General features: G+C 44.9%; 1 pseudogene; it reads left to right on the forward strand.

The window, feature by feature from the left end:
- Positions 1-245: 245 nt before the first annotated feature.
- On the forward strand, positions 246-339 carry LOC143405310 (U6 spliceosomal RNA; annotated as a pseudogene).
- The last annotated feature ends 8357 nt before the right edge of the window (positions 340-8696 follow it).

Below are 8696 nucleotides of genomic sequence, written 5' to 3' on the forward strand. Positions count from 1 at the left end.
CCTCCTCGCCATAGAGAATAGTTCAGACCAGTTCTTCCTGGTGCCAACTGTAATTTAGTCCAAGTCCCCCCAAAAGCCTCCAAGAGCCCTGCACACCCTTTCTTCACTTTACAGATGAAGAACTGGAACCTGGAGCTGACCGGTGTGTCTGAAGTCATTCAGCTTTGCCAGTGGCAGAGCTGGAATCAGAGCCCCTCTCTTGTCCACTGTTTCCATCACACCACACATTATCAAAACCTCCACCAGTGCTCACTTCAGCAGTGCATAGACTAAAATTGGAACAATACAAGGAAGATTAGCAAGGATGACATGCAAATTCATGAAGTGTTCCATATAAACAAAACAAAACACCTCTACCAGCTGACTCTCTTGCACCTCCTCTCAATACCCAAATCACCTCCTGTTCTACTGAAGCTGAATTTTCATTGTCTCCATACCCCCAGAGCCTTCCCACATCTTTTACTTCCCCCTCACCTCCTTCGCTTGACCCCCAAGTCTCACCTTATCCTAGCAAGTCTTCCACCTGTTAGTCTTGTATCTCATTCATTCCTTCTCCTCAGATAGCACCTGGAAGTTTTACTCGATACAGAATATCAGAACCAAAAGGGACGTCAGAGGCCAGGGCCCCATCTCCTTGGGCCTCACCATTAGGGAGAGGGTGCTAACGTGTCCTGAGGGTGGAAATGAGTTACCAGCTCACACTGCTGGTTGTTGTGCAGTTTGAAGAAAGTGAGTTTGAAAACACACCTCTATTCTGTCCCTTTGGGTACTCTTGACATTCTCTATTCTGTCCCTTTGGGCACTCTTGACATTACCCCTCTGCGCAGCAGCGGGTCCTTCTTGAACCAGGCCACCTTCAGGTGCACACCTGGTCACCATCCCCTCAGCACTGTCTCCCTCACACTCAGGGCTTCCTGCCTGTGTTAGAGAAATGGGGAAATTCTGGGAAGTTTGCCTCGACTACTTTGTGGAGGGACAAACCTCTGACAAGGAGGGATGGGAACTGATAAATAAATGCTTTCTTTCTCTTTCCTCCAGGTACAGTTCTGAGACACATGTCAAATGGCTTCTCAGGCCGTCACACATGACCAAGCAACTAGCAAGCAGCCCACTCAATGACACGTCTTCAAATTCACTCTCCGTACTGCCTTCCTCCTCTGGCTCTCAAATGTCCTATCTAGTTCCCACTCTCCAGTAAGATCCCCACGCGGGTCCTCGTGGCATACACCTGTAATCCCAGCAGCCCGGGAGGCTGAGGGAGGAGGATAGCAAGTTCAAGGCCAGCCTCAGTAACTTAGTGAGCCCCGAAGCAATTCAGTGAGACCCTGTCTCTAAATAAAATATAAAAAAGGGCTGGGGATGTGGCTCAGTGTTTAAACACCCTTGCCTTCAATCTCTGGTGGTAATAATAATAATAATAATAATAATAATATCATCTCCACATGTAAGTCTTTGTCCAGACTCTTCTATCAAGGAACCCAGGCTCAGACGGAGACAGAGACTGACCCTGGCAATGACTGCTGCCCAGGTATGTCCCCTGAGAAGGTGTTTATTAATGCACTTCCTCTTGGCCTTGTTGGGTCAGCACCTGAGCTCCTTCAGAACTTTCTCGGGGGCAATTCATGTTACCCAGGCCAGAGGACACCAGAGGACATCTGTTTAGTCACCGCAGAAAACATAACTGTCAAATAGTCCAGACCCTGGAGCATACCTTACCAGGGCATCTTCTCCCTGTAGGTGAGAAACTTGAGAGGCCGCCTGGCCAGAAAGTCCCTCAGTGAGCAGAGAATCCCTAGTGATTCTAGGGGAGTCTCAGCTTCTTGCCACATACCCCTCAGCTCAGTGGCTTGAGGACCTCTGGAGGCATCAGAAGTGGCCTTGTCAAGGAAATAGTAGGCGAGTCTGCTCAGCCAAGAACGCCTCTCCCAGAACGGGACTCAGCTGGCATCAGACATATTCACCCCTGACACATTCCTATTTTTAGGTTTCTGTGTCATTATCATTGTTTTTACTGTTATTATTGTAAAGAGGGCAATATTGGGGGAAACGATTAACATGCTTTTCTCTTTTGCCTTTCAGGGGATATGACCTTTTCCCTTGGTTGGTCCTGAGCATCCATCTGCCTGGGGAGAGATTAAATTGTTACAGAATAATACAAAAAGAAATAAGAAGTTAATATTCCGCTATTGACATTTAAAATGAGATTTCTCAGCAAGGCACTAATCTTTAGATCCAGGCTATTATCTTGAGAGAGATAGAATTTCCAGTTGGCTGAAAGGACAGGCTCAGAGGCACAGTATCGGGGCCTAACCCAGGTTCTGCCATTTATCAGTTATATGACCTTGGACGAGTGACTGAATTTCTCTATGACTTAGTCTCCTTATCTGTAAAATGGGAATAACAAGAATATCTACCTCAGGGGATTGTTAGGCGACTTTAACAAGCTAATTCACATAAAGCATACGTTCAAGGAATGTTCATTGCGGGTTTCTTTTTTTAGACGCCAAGCGCTGTAACACTTAGAAGTAGTTAGGAAGTGTCTAGAACAAAGTATTCAATAAGTACAAGCTGTCATCTTCAAAGTTCCTTTATCCTTCCCTTTAGTGTATCAAGAACCAGCTTTTAGAGTACCAGGGTGTCCAGGAAGCTTCTCGGTGGTGGATGGGGGCTGTGACTCTAGTGAGGAGTCTTTCCTTTCTATCCCAAGAGTATGGGAAAAGGAGGTGAGAAAAAGAAAGAAAAGAGAAACTCTCCCCATCATACACATTCCACACCCCACACACACACACACACGCACACGCACCCTAGAGCATACAGCACACATACCACACGTATGCTATATACCACTGATGTGTACATGCTACACCATACATACATACCATATGTCACACATAACACATACCACACATACACACCATAAACCACAAACATGCCACATATCATACCACATACATTCCACAAACCTCCAACACACACATATTATTGGCGCCGTCTTTCTGAAATAACTAGAAAATGAAAAGTACCAAGGACATAGAGAGCTCATGTGGCAAAGCATAAACGTGAGGGCCAAGTAGCCGTCGGGCAGAAGGGGGTTTAATTTGCTTGCCTGTGCTTCTCTCAGCTCCAGATCCTTCCTGGAGTCTCAGCAAAGAGAAGCCTATGAGCTGACCTGGGGCAGGGGAACCAGGGAGAGGTGCAGCAGAAACTCAGAAGGGCTCTATTGACCTCAGGAAGTTAGAAGACCATCCTATGATTCCAAGGCCGGGTGGAGGGATGGGGGGATGTAGGCAGAAGGCTTGGAGAGCCGGAAGACACAGGAACACTGACTGCTTCCTGGAGGTATTGCTTACATGGTTAACTGGGAATGGACTGAATCCAGATTTTTCTCCCCGCTTTCCCAAGGCTAGAGATAAACTAGAGATTCCAATTCCCTCTGATTTCCAAGATGTAGGTGTTATGACCTTGACATAACATGTATTGTCATTTGAGTGGACACTATATCATCTATGGAGTCCCTTTGTTTCCAGGACAGTCCAAGCCAAAACTTCTTTCTGTAAAGAAGCCCTGACTCTTCTCCCTTCCACCACTCAACCCCATGGATGACTCGTCCAGAGTGGACACGTGGCCCAGCCTGAGACCATCAGAATCTCTGCCCTGGGATTTGGAGATTTCCATACAAAAAAGATGAGCTGTTATTTCTGAGATGTGCTCATGGGATATTTCCAGACTCTCAACCTACTACAGCAACTCATTGGTGAGTCTTACTTAAATGGATTCAAAATGCAAGTCCTTAAATGTGAAAGTGATTTTTATACCTAACACCATACACTTTTTGCATACTGCAAAGGTCTATGTTCTGCTAATCAACTACACGGTCACTGGGAATGCACAGACTGATATGATTGTTATGAACGTCCTGAGAACTCTAATCCGGTATTGTGCTAAGGAGGCTGCTATGCAGGCTATGAGGAGGTGGGAAGATGTGCACCTCTCCCAGCCACAGGCTCGCGGGCAGCTGGAGCTCCTGCTGTTGGGAGCAATGACATTTCGTTGTCAGTGCACCTTCAGTGTTGCTTTGAATTGACTGTGGGTTTTGATAGTTTAATTACATTGGTCATCAATGAGCAACTGCATTCATTATAAACTACTGTAAATTTGGCTTCAGGTTTATTTAGCTTTATAACTCTCAGTTTAGTTGGTTGTGGTTGTATGGAGTAATCATTTAAGCTTACAGTTTGTCAATAGTTAAGACTTTGAAACTGTGCATTATAGTTTAAATAAAGTTCATCCTGCCCAATACTTATGTATGACACAGTCCCTCCTTGGAATTGTGTTAGTAATGTGATGATTCATGTAATATTCATCTAATATGACTTTTTATTTTTTTAATTTTTTTTGGTACTGGAGTTGAACCCAGGGAACTCTACTTCCGAGCCACATTCCCGGCCAAGGTCCATATATTTTAGATATAGACAAAAACATTAATGTATTTGGTGTTTCACCCGCCCTCTCTTTATTTTTGCATTAAGTTATGGACAGAATGGAGACAGTAAAAGCTAATTAGATGCATGTTACAAGACATGTGGACACCAGGGGAGAAAGAGAGATTCAGAAGGCAAGAGGGGATGAACCAGGAAGAAGTCATGAGGTAGCCAGGTGGGTTGGGGACTCTGGAAGAGGGTGGGGAACATATGCCCTAATGACTGGGAACATACAGACAAAGAGAAGTCTGAGAAGTTCTACTGCATGCAGAGAACACCCAAAAGTGGCCAGCAGTATTCAAGTTTAGCATGACCAACCTTTGTCACTGTGCACAGACTTTTCCTAAAATAGATGCAATGATTAGAACCTAATCACTAAATTACAACCACACATTAGTCCTACTTTCTTGAGATTCCCTAAGAACTTCAAGTGGAGTTTGGGGTGTTCCTAAATTCTTGACTCTCACACTATGGACAGTCTCTGAATTTGTTCCCAGAGATAATCACATCTATTGAAAGCTGTTTTTATTCCTTCATCTCGTTTCTCTCTGAGGCAACATTAATTCTAAATTCTTAGAGGGTTGCTCACTCCTCCTAAGCTCGTACTAGATTCTTTTTTTTTTTTTTTTTTTTCTGACTTTTAAACCTAACTGGATAGCCTCTGAGCTCAGCCCTCAGCCTGGTCATCTGTCCGCTATCCACATGGGCTCCCTCACTTTCTGCTAACTACCTGATTATCTGATCCATCTAGTCAGATAGCACTTTAAGGCTAAGACCTATTAGTTCAACTGTTTTTATTGGTTGCTAATGAAAATCAATTGAGGAGCTTTCGTAAAGAATAGATTCCAAGGCTCCCATTCAAACCTACAAATAAGGATTTCCCTAGGAGCAGCTCGATCATTTTGGGTGATTTTGGGGTGGGGGGATTCTTCTTTGGTGATGCTAACAGACTTTTCCTGATCTTAAAACACTGCTAAGATGTGGTTTATTCTTTAAGAACATTTCAATATCCTCATGAAAGAAGACAAGTAGATGAGATCACTGAGAGGGGCCAGGAATGGTCACCTAACCACACTGCCTCCAAGTGGGAGCATGAAGACAAAGTGAAGGAAAATCCCCCTCCACCACTACCTCTGCCTCAACAGAAGGCAAGAGCAGAGAGAGAGAGAGAGAGAGAGAGAACCATCGGGCCAAGAGTGGTGGTGCAGGACTATACCACAACAATTTGGGAGGCTGCAGTAAGAGGATCATAAGTTCGAGGCCAGCCTCAGCAACTTAGCAAGACCCCGTCTCCAAATAAAGGGCTGAGGATGTAACTCAGTGATAGAGTGCCCCTGGGTTCAATCCCTAGTGAAAGAGAGAGAAAGAGAGAAAGATTCATCAGGACCCAACCCTATTCCAGATGAGAGATGATGGTGGCTTTAATTGGGAGGTGGCCCAGGATGGCCAGAAGTACATGAGTCTGAAATATATTTAAAAGGTACAAGTTGCCAGACTTGCTAATTGAGGGCTAAAGAGAAGGGAAGGAGAACAACTATCAGGATTCAGGATTAAACAGCTGGGGAGGGTGATGCCACTTACCAAGAGAAGAATAGTCTGGGAAAAAGAGTGGAAGTTAAGAGTTTCATTCTGGACATAAGTTTGAGTGCTGGGAGGCATGCAAGGAGGAATGTCAATTAGGGGCTGAATGTGTCAATCTGGAGCTCTGAAGAGAAGTTGGGGCTGGAGATGGAAATGCATGAGTCACCAAGGATAAAGATGTTATTTAAAGCCCTGGGAAGGGATAGAGCCACCTAAGGAGGGGAGGTAGACTCCTGCCCTTCCGGCCTGACCTCCACACTGCCCCCCACTCCACTGGTCACTTTAAGATGCAAATCCAATCTGCTTAAAATTACACAATGACATTTGAGGGTCTTTCTTCTTCTTCTTCTTCTTTTAAGCTTAAATGTTACTAAAAATTTTCTTTAAACTGTAAAAGGAAAAGCTGTGTTAACACGTTGTACATTGACCTAGTTTCACAGAAGAAATTATATAGCACCGATTAAAAGCCAGTACAATATTTGGAAAGTTAAGCAGAAACAGAGAACGCCAAGGAAAAAAATAATGAAGGCAAGCGAATAATTAAATTATTGCAAATGTGTTGCTTTTAACATCACTTTCTCAGAGTAATTAAGATAATTCATATACCCTGTTGAAGATTTTAATTGCTTCAAAGGCCACTCACTAGCTGTGTGACCTTGTAAACCATTTTGACCTGTCGATGTCTCCTTCTGCTTTTTCCTCTAAGGTGGGGATAACGATGTTGACACTGGTTTCCTGGAAAGGTTGTGGAGAAGGTCAAGTGAGATAATGGAAGAGTAAACACTTTGAAAAGTGTGCAGGAGGAGGAGGAAGAGGTTACAAGCTCCTTAAGTTCAGGGACCACAACACATTATACTATGTCCTCTCTGCCTTGCAAAGTGCCTAGAGTTCATTATGGGATTATTATCAGAGAGAGGGAAAAAATGCTTCAAGGGCTCCCTATTAGCTTTAGGAAAAAAAAAAAAAATCTCAGCAGAGTCTAAGATTAAGACTTAGATGCAACTGGGTACAGTGGCACACACCTGTAATCCCAGTGACTCCGGAGGCTGAGGCAGGAAGATCGTGAGTTGAAAGCCAGCCTCAGCAACTTAGCGAGGCCCTAAGCCACTCAGGGAGAACCCGTCTCTAAATAAAATATTTTAAAAGGACCGGGGATGTGGCTCAGTGGTTAAGTGCCCCTGGGTTCAATCCCCAGTACCCAAAAAGATGCATATAGTTCCCGAGGAGATCCAAAAAGCAGGCATGGTAGCAAGAAGGATACAACTACCAAAGGCAGTGGGGATAAATTCCGTGAGACATTTACAAGTCACTTCTAGAACCATCTACCTGACAAGTGGCCAGAACATTGACCCACCAGCCCCAGCCCCTCCACCCGTGAACTTGTCCTGGAGGACATTAAGCACTCTTCCCTCCCTCAGTGGAGTTTTTCCTGTGGCCTTGGAGATGCCCAGAGGAAGAAAGTAAAATGTGCTTGAGTCGGAACCTGTCGTGAGCCGTGAACCTGAGCTTGCACAGAACCCTCCACCGCTACCCTGCCAAGAGACATGATGCAGGGCACCCAAGGCTGTCTGCTTCCGCCCAACATGTGTCCTCTTCTGTGGTTTGAAAGTGTTCTCCAAAGTCTGTTTTGCTGGAGCCTAATCCCTTACGCAACAGTGTCAGGAAGTGGGACGTTTAAGGGGTGATTTTTTTCTGAGGGCTCTGGATTAATGCCATTATCAGAGGAGGCCTTCACCAGATGCAGCCCCTTAATCTTGGACTTTTCAGCATCCAGAATCATGAGCCAAATAAACTTCTATTGTTCATACACTACCCGGTCTGTGGCATTCTGTTAAAGCAGCGCACAGCAGACATCCCCATGCCAGCTCGAAGCCCTCCTAAGGCAGTTTTCCCTGCCATCACACTCTGCTGAAGAGGCAGCTCCAAGGGCTCTCTTTGTCCCTCATACCCCTGCCCACCTCCTTGTGCCACTATTGCCTGGATCAAGGACAGGTATCTGTCCCAAGGACAGCCAAACTTGTAACTCATAACTAGATAAGAACAACCAGTCAGGTTTATTCAAGAGAATGAGTCCATCAGCAGTACATATTGAAATGAACAGTTAGGATGGGACTATAAGAATATATCAGGATAGGTAGAACCAGGCACGGTGGCCCGCACTTGTAACCCCAGTGGCTCAGATGGCTAAGGAGGATCCAAAGTTCAAAGCCAGCCTCAGCAACCTAGCAAGGCCTTAAGCAACTCAGTGAGACCCTGTCTCTAAATAAAATACAAAAAAAGGCTGGGGATGTGGTTCAGTGGTCGAGGGCCCCCAGGTTTGATCCCTAGTATGGGGAAAAAATAATAATAATAGGTCAAGTTTATCAGGGGAAAATTTATCACAAAAGAGATCATCCTTAACTTAGTCTGTATTTGTTTGGGGTTTTTTTTGTTGTTGTTGTTTGTTTGTTTGTCTGTTTGCAGTACTGGGGTGCTCTACCACTGAGCTACATCCTGAGCCCTTTTTACTTTTGAGACAAGGTCTCACTAAGTTGCCCATGCTAGCCTTAAACTTGGGATCCTCCTGCCTCAACCTCCCCAGTACTTGGGATTACAGGTGTGCGTCACCCTGCCAATCTTAGACTGTCTCCAAGG

Source organism: Callospermophilus lateralis, chromosome 7, assembly GCF_048772815.1.
Source record: "Callospermophilus lateralis isolate mCalLat2 chromosome 7, mCalLat2.hap1, whole genome shotgun sequence".
In the NCBI taxonomy this organism is placed as follows: Eukaryota; Metazoa; Chordata; class Mammalia; order Rodentia; family Sciuridae; genus Callospermophilus; species Callospermophilus lateralis.